Raw genomic sequence first — 17,854 nt, 5'->3', positions numbered from 1 at the left:
GGTTAGCACCTTCCAGACGTCTTCATACGTCGTGCCGAAGAGCCTGTTAAGGGTTTGGTGCTGCGCCGGGTCGAACTCCCATAGATTAAAGTCCCGTTGTTGACACGGGAGGATCCGGCGGACGAGCATAACCTGGACTACATTGACGATCTTGATCGGCTTGCTCACCAGGGACTGGACACATGTCTGTAGTCCGGTCACCTCTTTTTCGTCGCCCACGACAGGCCCATCTCTTTCCAGGACATAAGCCGCGTGGGGGGTCCGGATCGAAAATCGGGGGCTGCGATCCATTTCGGATCGCGCGGCTCGGTGATGTAAAACCACCACAATTGCCACCCCTTCAGGGTCTCCACGAAGGAGCCCTCGAGCCATAGGACGTTGGCCATCTTGCCCGCCATGGCGCCTCCGCACTCCGCCTGGCTGCCGCGCACCACCTTGGGCTTGACGTTGAAGGTCTTGAGCCAGAGGCCGAAATGGGGGCGGATGCGGAGGAAAGCCTCGCACATGATGATAAACGCCGAGATGTTGAGGACGAAGTTCGGGGCCAGATCGTGGAAATCCAGGCCATAGTAAAACATGAGCCCCGGACAAATGGGTGGAGTGGAAAACCCAGTCCGCGGAGGAAGTGGGGAAGGAATACCACCCTCTCATGGGGCCTTGGGGTGGGGAGAAGCTGCCCCTCCTCGGGAAGCCGGTGCGCGATGTCTTTGGACAAGTATCCGGCCTTCCTTAGCTTTTTGACATGGCCCTCCGTGACGGAGGAGACCATCCACTTGCCTCCTACTCCGGACATTGCTGGAGAAGGTTGAGGTGGGAAGTGTGGGCTTGGGCGCTGGAGCTCGAGTGCGCAGGAGATGGATAGGCAAAGGAGGAAGAAGGCGTAGGTAAAAAGGTGGATCCTTATCCCTTATATGGGCGGATGTGGTTGTGCGTCCCCACCTGCCTAGTAAAACTCGCTTGCCTCCCAAGCACCGTGATAAGTGGCGCGGTTGGATTACCCACATCCGTATTGATGAGAATCCCGTAAAGGGGGTACACGATCTCTGCTTTGACAAGACGTGCCAAGGAAACCGCCTCGCAAAACATGCTGAGGTGGAAAAGTAAAAACAATTCGAGTGAAGGACTTGGCTGTAGTGTGATGACGCACTGCGGAATACGTCAGCAAATTTGATTTGTGTTAATATTATTCTCTCTATGGCAATATGTGGAAGCTTATTTTGCAGAGCCGGACACTACTCTTGGTGTTTACAATCTTCTACGAAGGACTTGGAGGAGGAACCCGCCTTGCAATGCCGAAGACAATTTGCGCGCCGGACTCGTCGTCATTGAAGCCTGGTTTAGGGGCTACTGAGGGAGTCCTGGATTAGGGGGTGTTCGGGTAGCCAGACTATACCTTCAGCCGGACTCCTGGACTATGAAGATACAAGATTGAAGACTTCGTCCCGTGTCCGGATGGGACTTTCCTTGGCGTGGAAGGCAAGCTTGGCGATGCGGATACTCAAGATCTCCTACCATTGTAACCGACTTTATGTAACCCTAACCCTATCCGGTGTCTATATAAACCGGAGGGTTGTAGTCCGTAGGTAATCAACTCCGTACACAACAATCATACCATAGGCTAGCTTCTAGGGTTTAGACTCCTTGATCTCGTGGTAGATCTACTCTTGTACTACCTATATCATCAATATTAATCAAGCATGAGTAGGGTATTACCTCCATCGAGAGGGCTCGAACCTGGGTAAAAAACATCGTGTCCCTTGTCTCCTGTTACCATCCGGCCTTGACGCATAGTTCGGGACCCCCTACCCGAGATCCGCCGGTTTTGACACCGACAGCCACCAAAATAAAACCTTCAGCCCACGTAATAATGGCCATCATAGCCCCGTGGACAGAACCATTCCTGGCCTACCTAACTAGGCAGGAACTTCCGGAGGACCAAAATGAGGCACGCTGCATAGTGCGGCGATCTAAGGCCTACCGGTCCATGAGGGAGAATTGTATAAAAAAAGCACTACCAGAGTCCTTCAAAGGTGCATCTCCGAAGAGGAATGGCGGAACCTTTTGGCAGAAATCCACGCCGGACTCGGCGGTCACCACGCCACAGCCCGGGCTCTTGTAAGCAAGGCCTTCCGTATAGGATTATATTGGCCAATGGCCCGGGCAGATGCACAGGACTTGGTCCTACGTTGCGCTGGTTGCCAGCTCTTTGCAAATCAAAGCCACATGCCACCCACCGCCCTCCAAACAATCCCCATTACGTGGCCCTTCGTGGTCTGGGGGCTTGACATGGTTGGACCCCTTAAAGGGGGAACCCACAAGAAAAAATACTTACTGGTCATGGTGGATAAATTCACCAAATGGATAGAGGCCAAACCTGTTAAAATGGCCGAATCCGGACCAGTGATAGACTTCATATCCGGGGTCGTACACCGTTATGGCGTCCCCCACAGCATCATGACTGACAACAGCACGAACTTCACTGCCGATGAGGTAAAACTCTGGTGCAGCAAAATGGGCATCAAGCTCGATTATGCTTTAGTCTATCACCCACAAACCAACGGCCAAGATGAGCGGGCAAACGGTCTTATAATGAGCGGCATTAAACCCAGATTAGTGCGTTCCTTAATGGAGTCTAACACGCACTGGGTAGAGGAGCTCGACTCTGTACTCTGGGGGCTGCGGACCATGCCGAATCGTAGTACCGGATATACACCCTTCTTTATGGTGTACGACGCAGAGGCAGTCTTGCCCTGTGACATAATTCATGACTCACCTCGAGTGCGCATGTATGAAGAAAGAGAAGCCGAGCTCGATCGGCAGGACAGTCTGGACACCCTGGAGGAGGAGCCTGTTCCGCATTTTATCAGCAACAGGCTCGTAGATACCAAAGCAGAGAAGTACGGGCCAAAACTTATAACATTGGCGAACTAGTTCTACGCCTGCCGGATAAGAAAAAGAACAAGCTCGAGCCCAAATGGGAAGGTCCCTTCATTATTGACCAAGTGCTGACCGGTGGAGTGTACCGACTGCGGGATGCATCGACTAATCGACTCGAGCCAAACCCATGGAACGCGGCCAGGCTCCGAAGATTCTACCCCTAGCGTCGGACTCTATGTTCGTCTCCTTCCTCTGTCCATTTTTTGCATATACATTATCTGCCTTGTTTTTCTTTCTCTCTTTCTTTTATTCCCTTTTTAGGCCTTCAAAGGCAACTTGTGCCTCGCTTGCACATTATAGATGCACTAGCCGCGCTCATCATACCTGGGGGCTTCTTTCACAGAAGCCTATTTATCTATCTGAGCCTCGTGCCCCGCACATGTGTTATGCTTCCACATGTACCTTTTTTCGCCATTATATGCATCGATATGACTTAAGATTTGGCCAAGCTGGGTTGCCTGGCTCTTGTATTTATGCCCTATGTTCCCGTTAATTCGGCTAGGGCATAAGGGGAGCACCTCTGCGATTGTTACTGCCAGGTCAACCAGATGTGTACCTCAGACTGGGTGAAGCCAAAAGCTAGCGTTCTGAAGGGAATATATATTCGGTCGGTGAAAAAAAGATGATTTTTATTTATCTTCCATATCTGCCCCCAGATGTTTTCCTGCGTTTCCTATCGCAGTCCGGACATGCACTTTAGGGCATGCTTACCTAGGGAAAGGAACCCTTAACGGAACTATTCTCCCTGGAAGATGTTTCTTACTACCCATGTAATATAACATAACTAGTTGGGCACTTGTCTGTTCGAGCACTAATGACCCCTACGCCTGGTCTCCACGCATACCCCGGTTCTTATATAACTGAGCGGGTATTCGGATACACTCCGGACTATCAGGTCCTGAGGTTGAAGTGAAAAGGTCCGCCATGACAAATGATCTACAATCTGGCTAGAAGGCATTATACATGTCACTTTAATTACATAGTCATGCAGACTGACTAAATTCCTCTTCTATACCATCCAACAGGCGGTCTAGCCTACAATCCCGTTGGGAATACTTTGCGGCTAATTCTACTTGCCCATAAACTAAGCTAACGGGGATCTCTTTTCCGTCGGGCCCCACAGGTCCGACCTCGGCCATGTGATTTGGGTCAGCCTTGGTATACCGCGTCTTCACCATGGCCCAGGCTTCTCTGGCACCTTGTCGGCAGGCCGATATCTTCCATAATCGGAAGTGCTACCGTGCTCCCTTGAGCTTCTCCGTAAGCTCTACAACGCCTTCTGGCAGGGAGGCGGATGGCCACAAGGCCTGGGCAACACCTTGCATCACCTGCCGAACTTGTTCGTGCAGATGTGAGAGCTCGGATAGAAGATCACCCGCAGACCCGGGAATTTCCCCTGCGGGATGACCCGTCAGCATACCTACAGACATAACGTTGTTAGTCGGCTTCTTCGCCGAACTCCTTCAAAAGGATTCGTTCAAGCACTTACTGAAAATGCCGTGCCGGAGCCGCTTATTCTCTTTCTCGGAGTCTGCAAGCTGGGCTCGAACGTCTTTTAGTTCCATGCTCAGCTTGATATTGGCGTCTTGGAGATTGTTTTTCTCCCGCCTAACCTCAGTCAACACGCGCTTGCCAGCCTCTAGCTGTCGCATGACATGCTGGTCCTCCGGATTTTCTCCGGATTCATCTGCAACATCTATTGTTAGATCCGCAGCCACGCCGCACACTATATGGTAACCATCATTCTTTAAAGTAAATGTTACCAGCGGGAGACTTTTTCGGTTCCTGCAATGCGGCAACAGTGGCCCGCAGTTGGGTCTTGCATTCCTCCAGCTCCTGTGACAGCCTAGTATTCTTCTCCGTAAGAACCTGCACAATAAAGATGATCCTTAAATCAGTTCTGCTAACTGTTTCAAGTCTCAGGGGCTACTGATACATATAAATCGTCAGATTTACTTACCCATACATCCTTTACATACTGATCCGTGGCTCTGGCTAGACCATCTTGAGCAGCACGGAGGTACGCCTCTCCAGAATTGAAGGCATCAAATGCCTCTAGTGAGAAACAAGCGTCACGGAGTACGGCCCGGCGGCGCCTATGATTCATGGCGCTTTCCACTTCTGAGTTTGTAGCGGATAATCTATCCGCATCCTCTGTAGGGGGATTATCCGGCGCCCGCCCCATATCGGCTTCCGCCTCCATGTCCGGTCCTAGCGCCCGACTGGAGGAAACGTGATTAGCAACATCACCGGACATATTCCAGCGAGCGTTTTTCGTGTTAAAGAAACACGGGCGTCATTACATTTCGAGAAAGAGAACAACCACGGAGCGGGGTTTTTGTTATACCTTTGCGCCGGCGTCTCCATCCTGACCGCCTTCCTTTTTGGCCTACCCGGCCTCGGTGCCTCTTGTTGGCGAGTTGCTGCGGGTTCGGCAGGGTGTCTCGAATGCCTTCCTTGTAAAGATGCCATATGTACATGGTGGGTGAAGTGTCTAAAAGGGGATCCTAGTTTTTGGAGTTGGGATTTCTCGTTTTTCTTACGTGCGATGCAGGGAGCAGTCCGAGATAGTCAGCCGTAATGGCCACCATGGCATCATCGTAGCTTAACTGATAGAACTGCCAGTCTATCAGCTCCACGAATATAATCAGATCTTCTTCAAGTCCGGAGTCGAGGGCCCAGTCAGGGTCCTCTGGTTGTGGAGAAGGGCTGCTGACCTCCTTTATGGCTTTTCGCAGTTCCTGCCGCAAAGTGGCAATGTGAATACTTACGACAAAGAATGCGGGAAAAATGGGAGTATGGAGACATAACTTACCCAGCTTGGAGGATTATACATGGAGAATCCATCCCGTGGCTTGATGCGGGTGAACTCCTCTTCCTCTCCCTTGAACAATTCGGACAGAATTTTTGCTAAAGCGGCAGCATTGTCCGGACCCTTACGCCCGCAGCGGGTGGCATCATCCGCCCAGTTAAAACACCACAAGGGGTGCCCACGATATTGAAGTGGTTGCACTCCCCGCATTATGCAAATCAACATAACTTCGATTAGTGTCAATCCTGATTGAGCCAGTGCTTTAATCTGGTTCATCAAATAGAGGACTTCTCCATTGTCTTCCACCTGGGAGCTCCGTGGGCACCAACTTCGGCATTTCTTCAGAGGAGCATTGTTGAACTCAGGAAGACCCCACCAAACAGGGTCTGGAAGGGGAACGTCCTCCATATAAAACCGTTCTGAAGGCCAGTCTTCGGACGACTTCTTCGGGGGACCGGACAGGTATCCGATACCAGCGATGCGCCATATTTCGGCTCCGCCCACTTGATAAAGTGACCCCCTGTGTGTGCGAGGGACGAGGCAAAATAGCCTTTTCCACAGCTCGAAGTGAGCCTCGCAGCCCAGGAACAACTCACAGAGAGCAACACAGCCGGCGGTATGTAGAATGGAGGCAGGGGTGAAATTGTGTAATTGGAGACCGTAGAACTCCAGGAGCCCGCGGAGGAACGAATGAATTGGAAATTCGAGTCCCCTTAATAAATAAGGAACAAGGCAGGCCCATTCCCCCATAGAGGGACATGGAAGGCTCTCCGCTTGCTCCCCGCCATTGTAGGTGGCAAGCCCGGCTCGAACGGGCACCATATACGTCGGAGGGAGAAATCCCTCAGTCTGCAGTTCGATTAATCGACTGTGCGGGAATGAACACCTCTCCCAATCACCGGGATTAGGGCTACGGGGGCGGGAGGAGGAGCTGTGGAGGTCGGCCATGCTGGAATGGATCTTTCCGAAACACGCTCTGATGGATTCTCGCTGGGGGAGGATGGTATGTATCGGATCTAAGAATCCCCATCCCTTTAATAGACAATTTATTTATCTGGCTAGGGGGGCGAATGTGAAAACGCGCTGGCGCCTCGTATTCATTCGACGCGTGGGAGATAGCCCTTATTGGGCACAGAAGCCAAGAGGTCCAAACATTTATGGGACCGGACACTGCTTTACAAACGTTCGAAAGATGGAGAAGAACCCGCCTTGCAATGCCGAAGACAACACTGCGCGCCGGACTCATCGTCATTGAAGCCTGGTTCGGGGGCTACTAAGGGAGTCCTGGATTAGGGGGTATCCGGACAGCCGGATTATATCCTTTGGCCGGACTGTTGGACTATGAAGATACAAGATTGAAGACTTCTTCTCGTGTCCGGATGGGACTCTACTTGGCGTGGAAGGCAAGCTAGGCAATACGGATATGTATATCTCCTCCTTTGTAACCGACCTTGTGTAACCCTAGCCCCCTTCGATGTCTATATAAACTGGAGGGTTTTAGTCCGTAGGACAACATACAATCATACCATTGGCTAGATTCTAGGGTTTAGCCTCTTCGATCTCGTGGTAGATCAACTCTTGTAATACTCATATCATCAAGAATAAATCAAGCAGGACATAGGGTTTTACCTCCATCAAGAGGGCCCGAACCTGGGTAAAACATCGTGTCCCCTGCCTCCTGTTACCATCCGCCTTAGACGCGCAGTTCGGGACCCCCTACCCGAGATCCGCCGGTTTTGACACCGACAGAGCATCTTGTATGATTTGAGTCTTTGCTTTTTAGTTTACCACAATCATCCTTGCTGTACACACCTTTTGAGAGAGCCATACATGATTTGTAATTTGTTAGAATACTCTATGTGCTTCGCTTATATCTTTTGAGTTGTATAGTTTTGCTCTAGTACTTCACTTATATCTTTTAGAGCACGGCGTGGATTTGTTTTATAGAAACTATTGATCTCTCATGCTTCACTTAGATTATTTTGAGAGTCTTAAATAGCATGGTAATTTGCTTAAATAATCCAAATATGCTAGGTATTCAAGATTAGTAAAAAAATTCCTATGAGTGTTTTGAATACTAAGAGAAGTTTGATGCTTGATGATTGTTTTAAGATATGGAGGTAATAGTATCAAAGTCGTGCTAGTTGAGTAGTTGTGAATTTGAGAAGTGCTTGTGTTGAAGTTTTCAAGTCCCGTAGCATGCACGTATGGTAAACGTTATGTAACAAATTTGAAACATGAGGTGTTCTTTGATTGTCCTCCTTATGAGTGGCGGTCGGGGACGAGCGATGGTCTTTTCCTACCAATCTATCCCCCTAGGAGCATGCGTGTAGTGCTTGGTTTTTGATGACTTGTAGATTTTTGCAATAGGTATGTGAGTTCTTTATGACCAATGTTGAGTCCATGGATTATACGCACTCTCACCCTTCCATCATTGCTAGCCTCTTCGATACCGTGCATTGCCCTTTCTCACATCGAGAGTTGGCGCAAACTTCGCCGGTGCATCCAAACCCCGTGATATGATACGCTCTTTCACACATAAACCTCCTTATATCTTCCTCAAAACAGCCACCATACCTACCTATTATGGCATTTCCATAGCCATTCCAAGATATATTGCCATGCAACTTTCCACCATTCCTTTTATCATGACACATTCATCATTGTCATATTGCTTAGCATGACCATGTAGTTGACATAGTATTTGTGGCAAAGCCACCGTTCATAATTCTTTCATACATGTCACTCTTGATTCATTGCATATCCCGGTACACCGCCGGAGGCATTCATATAGAGTCATCTTTTGTTCTAGTATCGAGTTGTAATCATTGAGTTGTAAATAAATAGAAGTGTGATGATCATCATTTTCTAGAGCATTGTCCCAAGTGAGGAATATATAAAAAAGAGAAAGGCCATAAAAAAAAGAGAAGGCCCCCAAAAAAATGAGAGAAAAAGAGAGAAGGGACAATGCTACTATCCTTTGCCACACTTGTGCTTCAAAGTAGCACCATAATCTTCATGATAGAGAGTCTTTTGTTTTGTCACTTTCATATACTAGTGGGAATGTTTCATTATAGAACTTGGCTTGTATATTCCAACAATGGGCCTCCTCAAGTGCCCTAGGTCTTCATGAGCAAGCAAGTTGGATGCACACCCACTTAATTTCTTTTGTTGAGCTTTCATACATTTATAGCTCTAGTGCATCCATTGCATGGCAATCCCTACTCCTCGCATTAACATCAATCGATGGGCATCTCCATAGCCCATTGATTAGCCTCGTTGATGTGAGACTTTCTCCCTTTTTGTCTTCTCGACATAACCCCCATCATCATATTCTATTCCACCCATAGTGCTATGTCCATGGCTCGCGCTCATATATTGCGTGAAAGTTTATAGGTTTGAGATTACTAAAGTATGAAACAATTGCTTGGCTTGTCATCGGGGTTGTGCATGATGAGAGCATTCTTGTGTGACGAAAATGAAGCATGACTAAACTATATGATTTTGTAGGGATGAACTTTCTTTGGCCATGTTATTTTGAGAAGACATAATTGCTTTGTTAGTATGCTTGAAGTATTATTATTTTTATGTCAATATGAACTTTTATCTTGAATCTTTCGGATCTGAATATTCATGCCACAATTAAGAAGAATTACATTGAAATTATGCCTAGTAGCATTCCACATCAAAAATTCTGTTTTTATCATTTACCTACTCGAGGACGAGCTGGAATTAAGCTTGGGGATGCTTGATACGTCTCCAACGTATCTATAATTTTTGATTGCTCCATGCTATATTATCTACTATTTCGGACATTATTGGGCTTTATTTTCCAATTTTATATTATTTTTGGGACTAACCTATTAACCGGAGGCCCAGCCCAGAATTGCTATTTTTTTTTGCCTATTTTAGGGTTTCAAAGAAAAGGAATATCAAACGAAGTCCAAACGGAATGAAACCTTCGGGAACGTGATTTTCTCACCGAACATGATCCAGGAGACTTGGACCCTACGTCAAGAAACAAAGCAGGAGGCCACGAGGTAGGGGCGCGCCTACCCCCCAGGCGCACCCTCCACCCTCGTGGGCCCCCTGTTGCTCCACTGACGTACTCCTTCCTCCTATATATACCTACGTACCCCCAAACGATCAGAGACAGAGCCAAAACCCTAATTCCACCATCGTAACTTTCTGTATCCACGAGATCCCGTCTTGGGGCCTGTTCCAGAGCTTCGCCGGAGGGGGCATCCATCACGGAGGGCTTCTACATCAACACCATAGCCTCTCCGATGAAGTGTGAGTAGTTTACCTCAGACCTTCGGGTCCATAGTTGTTAGCTAGATGGCTTCTTCTCTCTTTTTAGATCTCAATACAATGTTCTTCCCCTCTCTTGTGGAGATCTATTCGATGTAATCTTATTTTTGCAATGTGTTTGTTGAGACCAATGAATTGTGGGTTTATGATCAGGATTATCTATGAACAATATTTGAATCTTCTCTGAATTGTTTTATGTATGATTGGTTATCATTGCAAGTCTCTTCGAACTATTAGTTTGGTTTGGCCTACTAGATTGATCTTTCTTGCAATGGGAGAAGTGCTTACCTTTGGGTTCAATCTTGCGGTGTCCTTTCCCGGTGACAGTAGGGCAGCAAGGCACGTATTGTATTGTTGCCATCGAGGATAACAAGATGGGTTTTTTTATCATATTGCATGAATTTATCCCTCTACATCATGTCATCTTGCTTAAGGCGTTACTCTGTTTTCATGAACTTAATACTCTAGATGCATGCTGGATAGCGGTCGATGAGTGGAGTAATAGTAGTAGATGCAGGTAGGAGTCGGTCTACTTCTCTCGGACGTGATGCCTATATACATGATCATACCTAGATATTCTCATAAGCATGCTCAATTCTGTCAATTTCTCAATAGTAATTCGTTCACCCACCGTAAAATACTTATGCTCTTAAGAGAAGCCACTAGTGAAATCTATGGCCCCCGGGTCTATCTTCATCATATTAATCTTCCAATACTTAGTTATTTCCTTTGCCTTTTTACTTTGCCTTTATTTTACTTTGCATCTTTACCACAAAAATACCAAAAATTTTATCTTATCAGATCTCACTCTCGTAAGTGATCGTGAAGGGATTGACAACCCCTTATCGCGTTGGTTGCGAGGAGTTACTTGTTTTGTGCAGGTACTAGGGATGCGCACGCAACCTCCTACTGGATTGATACCTTGGTTCTCAAAATCTGAGGGACATACTTACGCTACTTTGCTGCATCATCCTTTCCTCTTCGGGGAAATCCAACGCAGTGCTCAAGAGGTAGTAGTATGATTATACGATATGCATCACACAATCTCAGATTCATCTATTCAACCAACACAAAGAACTTCAAAGAGTGCCCCAAAGTTTCTACCAGAGAGTCAAGACAAAAACCTGTGTCAACCCCTATGAATAAGTTCACGAGGTCGCGGAACTCGCAAGTTGATCACCAAAACATACATCAAGTGGATCATGTGAATATCCCATTGTCACCACAGATAAGCACAGGCAAGACATACATCAAGTGTTCTCAAATCCTTAAAGAATCAATCTGATAAGATAACTTCAATGGGAAAACTCAATCCATTACAAGAGAGTAGAGAAGGAGAAACATCATAAGATCCAACTACAATAGCAAAGCTCGCGATGCATCAAGATCGTGCCAAATCAAGAACACGAGAGAGAGAGAGAGATCAATCACATAGCTACTGGTACATACCCTCAATCCCGAGGGTGAAATACTCCCTCCTCATCATGGGGAGCACCAGGATGATGAAGATGGCCACCAGAGAGGGATTCCCCCCTCCGGCAGGCTGCCGGAACGGGTCTAGATTGGTTTTCGGTGGATACGGAGGCTTGCGGCGGCGGAACTCCCGATCTAGGTTATTTTCTGGAGGTTTTAGTATTTATAGGATTTTTTGGCATCGGGAACATGTCAGGGAGGTGCCCGAGTCGTCCACGAGATAGGGCGGCGCGCCCAGGGGGGGTAGGGCGCGCCGCCACCCTCGTGGACGGCCTGGGACTCTTTTGGCCCAAGTCTTTTACTCCGGGGGCTTCTTTTGGTCCATAAAAAATCATCAAAAATTGGCAGGTCCATTGGACTCCATTTGGTATTCCTCTTCTGTAAAACTCAAAAACAAGGAAAAAACAGAAACTGGCACTGGGCTCTAAGTTAATAGGTTAGTCCCAAAAATCATATAAATAACGTATAAATGCATATAAAACATCATAGATGGATAATATAATAGCATGGAACAATCAAATATTATAGATACGTTGGAGACGTATCAACGTCGTCGATAACGAGGCTCCCCAAGCGGGCAATGGCAGTGTCCAAGAATGAAGAAGAGGTTCAATGGCGGCGCTCCCGTCTGTTCAAGTCACGCACCATGTATCGTGCCTCGTGGAGGCGTAAGAACTTATGCTTGGTACTTTTAAGAGACATTATGTTTTGTAATAATTTGCTAGGGTTCTGCGATTTCCTTTCCGTTTGCTTTAGTGTTCTGCATTGGCAGTGCCCGACCCCGCTCGTACCTCAATCGCCCTTGGATCGTCCGGATCACCAGGACGGGCCCAAGGGGCGACGGGCTACTTGACCAGTTAGGCTCCTGAGTCGTGATGCTCAGGAGCCCCCTTGACGTACAAACAGCCCTCGGGAAGGAGATGCGAGAGTAGGTCTTAGCGTTATGCGTCGGCAGGGCCCGGGCCCGTGCATACCTCAGCCATCATTAGATCGTCTGGATCACCTGGATGGGACCACGGGGTGAGGGCTACGTGGCCATTTAGGCTCCTGAGTCGCGATGCTTAGGAGTCCCCCTTGATGTACAAACAAACCTCCATACCTTTCCTTGTCGGGCTCTAGCTTGGGAGGGGTGCACGAAGACCAGGTCTGAGGGACCTGGTGAGGTGGCGTACGCCAGGCGTGACCTGAGGGTAGCCCCCGTGCCCAGCCCCCTCGCGCAACTCTCCCGAGGGGACAGCGGCGCGGCGAGACTGAGCACCGAGCCTAGCGGCTCGCCTGAGGTTAATGCAGCCGTGAGGCCACCCTCAGTTGTTTATCACGAGCGCGGAGCATGGCGCTTCCGCTCTTGCACGGGCATAGCCGCTCCTCGACCATGTCGACTGCCAGCACAGAGCATGGTGCTTCCACTGGTACGTGGGTGGGAGCTCCCTCTGAGGGGAGACTCCGGGGCATGTACAGCCCTGCCCTGACACGTGGCTTGCACGACAGGGCTAGAGGAGGTGTGTATGCGCACTCGTGAGCCAACGCGGGACTCATGAGGCCCTACCTCAAGGCGGGTTGCGCCTGAATTTGGCTTGGAAAGCTTGTGATAATCATGTGATATGGTCAGACAACATGTGCCGAGTGAATCTCCCGAGGTTATCTCATGAGAAGGCCAAACACCAACGACCCTAGGAAGTGACGTGAACGGGACCGGCCTACCAAACAGAGCTCAGCCGTTGGGTTTATCGACGCTGCAGGGACGGACTCGAGCAAAGATGCCGAGCCTAGTCTTCTCATGCGAAGGTCCTGAAGAAAGACAACCGGCGCACGGCTCCCATTGTAGCGACCAGACCTCAAATGGTCCGATCTCTGTGCATCAGTGTCATCCCTGGATCAGTATTGCTGACATGCACAGTACTTGAAGGATTTATAACAGAGTAGCAATCACACATTATTACATCGAATGTCTCAAAAGAGAACTTATTACAAATAATATGGCTTAAGGCCATCTAATAACGATAACAGCGGAAGGCTTGGAAGATAAGTGAGTCCATCAACTCCAACCGCATCACTGAGTATAGAACCACGACCTAAGGCTCCTTACTCGTCATCTGAAAAGTTTGCAACATGAACGTTGCAGCCCGAAAACGGGTCAACACATGGAATATGCTGGCAATGTAACACATAGAGAGTAGTGAACAGAAATAGGCTATACTACATGCATATATGGCTGGTGGAAAGCTCTATGGTTACAGTTTTGCGTAAAGCCAGTTTTCCCTACAGCAAAGGAATAAATTTTATTTAACTAAGATGGTGGTTGTTAAACATTGAGAGCGTAGACACCCTCTCAATCCCAATTAAACATCAACATTAAAACCCAACAAAATTAATTAAAGTCACATGATGAGATTCACATGATAATCCAAGTACTAGATACTCAAGACGACCATAACCGGGGACACGGCTAACCATGATTAGTTTATACACTCTGCAGAGGTTTGTGCACTTTTCCCCACAAGACTCGATCTCCTCCGACGGGATTTTCGCACTACATGGTGTTTGTGAAACGGATGACCGAGACACAGTCTTTCCGAAGAGGTCCCCTTAACCGATAGATAGGCTGGTACACCTACAATCCCCTACATCTGCTAGCCCATCATGGAAATGTTTCCCACAACTTATTCCACTATGCCAGTGCCCATAATGGCATGTGGCTGCACATGGAAGTTTCTAGTATGAATAATCTCATGATCCCTTTGAGCCTGGGTGGCGGTCCATAAAGAAAAACAGGCAATCGCTAGAATACCCAGGTGCCTCAATCCACCCAGATGTGTATTAAAGTTGCTACCTTAAGTTGAACCATTAATTGACATTCTCACATCTGTCATGGATACACTCAAACCCAATCCACGTCTACAAGCATGGCATAAGCAAACGTAGAAGTAACTCCCAGGGTTTGATTATAAAACAGGAAATAGGTACTACCTCATCTACTTCCCAAAACCCACATATTAATCAGATCCTATTCATGCAATGGTTTGAGGATTGATCTAATGCAATAAAACTGGGTGGTAAGAGGTATGATCAAAGTGTTACTTGCCTTGCTGATGATCCGCGAAACCTAGAGATTCGAAGTAGCAAGCGGCGCACTCTAGGTACTCTATCACAACAAACAAACAAGCATACTATAAGTACTCATCTAATGCATAGGTAAAACTCAAATAAGAGATCTAACCAGAAAGTTCAACTTAAGAACTCCGGTTTGCAAAAAGAAACAAATCGAATGAAACAACGAAAGTCAAACGGCGAAAGAAAACAAGCTTCGATTACTAATCTGGACCTAAGTCAAATTTTACAGAAGCAAAAACTTGTTTAAGTTGGTTATACGTAAAGAGGGTTTCGAGACGAAACTCTAGGCGCTTGAATCGCCTAATTTCGATAAACGAGCGAAAAGTTAAACTAAAACGAAAATCGGATCAGAAATCGCGATCAGAAATAATCGCGGAAAATCTGAGAAAAAGAGAAAACTGACGAACAGATTAGCGAACAAACGTTCATTATCTGAAACTAAATGGTGAACTCGTCCGTTAAAACGAACGACCGAGCGAACGCTCGAACTCTCGCTAAATAAAAGAACCGATAAAACTGATCTAATAAAATAAAAAAAACCTAGGGTTTTTTAAAACCGGCGGGGCTGGGCGGCGTCGTTGGCGGGCAGCGCGGGCGGCGGCGGCGGCGGGATCGGCGAGCGGCGGCTGCGGGAGGCAGGGCAGGCGAGGTGGCGGGGTGAGGCAGCGGCGGCGGGGTATTTATGAGAGGGGGGTGGCACGGCTTGGGGAAGGGGGTGCCGGGTCGGGGTCGGCCTCGGGAAGCGTGCCCCGGCCGGACTCGGCTAGGGCGGTGGTGCGGCCTCCCGCGGGGAAGGCAGCGGCGGGCGCGGGCCTGGCCTGGCTCGGCTAGGCCTTCGGCCCAGTCGGGCGCGCGGTACTTTTTTTAAAACAATTCCGCCGAAAATAAGAAAAATTCTAGAAAATAAAATAAAATTCTAAAAATGCCAAAATAAATTTTCACCGCCTAAATAAAATATTTAGAACGAGATGAACATTTTCTTGGCCCCTAAAATGCAATTTTGAAAAACGTGCATTTTTTCCTAAATTCAAATAAACTAGCCAAAAACTCCAAAATAAAATCTTATTTGATTTTTTTATTAAATCTTCAATATTTCTTTATTTTGGGAAAGTCATTTTATTCCCTCGCTCATATTTGTATAATAGAAATAATTGAAGAAAAATAAATAAAATCAAATGATCCTATTTTCAAAATGTGAGAAAACTCAAATATGAAAATAACGAAATCCCCAACTCTCTCCATGGGTCCTTGAGTTGCGTAGAATTTCTGGATCAGTCCAAAAGCAGATAAAAATATGATATCCAGTGATGATCTAATGTATAACATTCCAAATTGAAAATTTGGGATGTTACAAACCTACCCCCCTTAAGATGAATCTCGCCCTCGAGATTCGGGTTGGCTAGAAAATAGGTGAGGGTGGTCCTTCAGCAGATCTTCCTCTCGCTGCCAGGTGGCTTCATCCTCGGTGTGGTGGCTCCACTGAACCCTGCAAAACTTGATAACCTTGCTGCGGGTGACTCGGTTGGCATACTTGAGAATCCTAACTGGTTTCTCTTCAGATGTCAAATCACTATCCAACTGTATCGCTTCCAGCGGCACTGTATCTCTCAGTGGTATATCCGCTATTTCTGCATGGCACTTCTTCAACTGGGAAACGTGGAACACGTCGTGAACTCCCTCAGGTAATTCCAATTTGTAAGCAACTTCTCCCATGCGTTCCAAAACTTGGTATGGTCCCACAAAATGTGGCTCTAACTTTCCCTTAACTCCAAAGCGCTTAACTCCTCGAAGTGGAGATACACGAAGATAAACTCTATCTCCGGCTTCGTAAACTATCTCCTTGCATTTAGAATCTGCATAGCTCTTCTGCCTGGACTACCTTGAGCCTATCATGAATCAACTTCACCTTCTGTTCAGACTCCTGAATCAAATCTAGTCCAAACAACTGGCGGTCTCCAACTTCGTCCCACGACAATGGTGTTCTGCATCGTCTTCCGTACAAGGCTTCAAAAGGGGCCATCTTCAAACTGGATTGATAACTATTGTTGTAGGAGAACTCCGCATATGGTAAGTTGTCATCCCAACTAGATCCATAATCTAGCGCACAAGCTCTCAGCATATCCTCCAAAATCTGATTGACTCTCTTGGTCTGTCCATCGGTCTGCGGATGAAAAGCTGTACTGAACTCTAGTCTGGTACCCAAAGTTTCGTGCAACTGATTCCAGAACTTTGAGGTAAACTTGGTTCCTCTATCTGATACAATGCTCCTCGGAACTCCATGCAGACATACGATCCTGGTCATGTATATCTTTGCCAACTTAGCACTGGTGTAAGTGGTCTTCACTGGGATGAAATGAGCTACATTCGTCAAGCGATCGACTACAACCCATATCGAGTCATAGCCTGAACGGGTCCTAGGTAATCCCGTGATAAAATCCATGTCTAGCTTATCCCACTTCCATTCAGGTATCGACAATGGCTGTAGCAATCCTGCTGGCTTCTGATGCTCTGCCTTTACTCTCTGACATACATCACAAACTGCTACATACTCTGCAATATCCTTCTTCATTCCGGTCCACGAGAAAGTTTCTTTCAAATCCAAATACATCTTGGTATTTCCCGGGTGAATCGAGTACGGCGAATCATGGGCCTCTTGTAGAATTAGCTTCCTGATCTCCGGGTCATTAGGCACATAAACGCGGTCCTCAAACCATAAGGTATCGTGTTCATCCTCACGAAATCCTTTGACTTTTCCCTTGGTCATCTTTGCCTTTATGGTGGCAATCTCCATGTCGGTCTTCTGAGCTTCTCCGATCTTATCCATCAGAGTAGACTGAATCTCCAATGCTGCTACATAGCTTCTTGGAACTATCTCCAAACATAGCTCACGAAGATCCTCGGCCAACTCCTTTGGTAACTCTCCGGTCATTAGTGTGTTGACATGGCTCTTGCGGCTCAATGCGTCAGCTACTACGTTAGCCTTTCCGGGATGATAATGTAATCTCATATCATAATCCTTGATGAGCTCCAACTATCTCCTTTGCCTGAGATTCAACTCCTTCTGCGTGAAGATGTATTTCAAACTTTTGTGATCCGTGTACACCTCACAATGGTTTCCGATGAGAAAATGTATCCACGTCTTTAATGCGTGCACTACGGCTGCTAACTCCAAGTCGTGTGTAGCATAATTCAATTCATGGGGCTTAATCT

This window comes from Triticum urartu, chromosome 4A (assembly GCF_056163025.1).
Source record: "Triticum urartu cultivar PI428250 chromosome 4A, HENAU_Tu73, whole genome shotgun sequence".
Taxonomy (NCBI): domain Eukaryota; kingdom Viridiplantae; phylum Streptophyta; class Magnoliopsida; order Poales; family Poaceae; genus Triticum; species Triticum urartu.
This window is presented reverse-complemented; position numbering follows the sequence as displayed.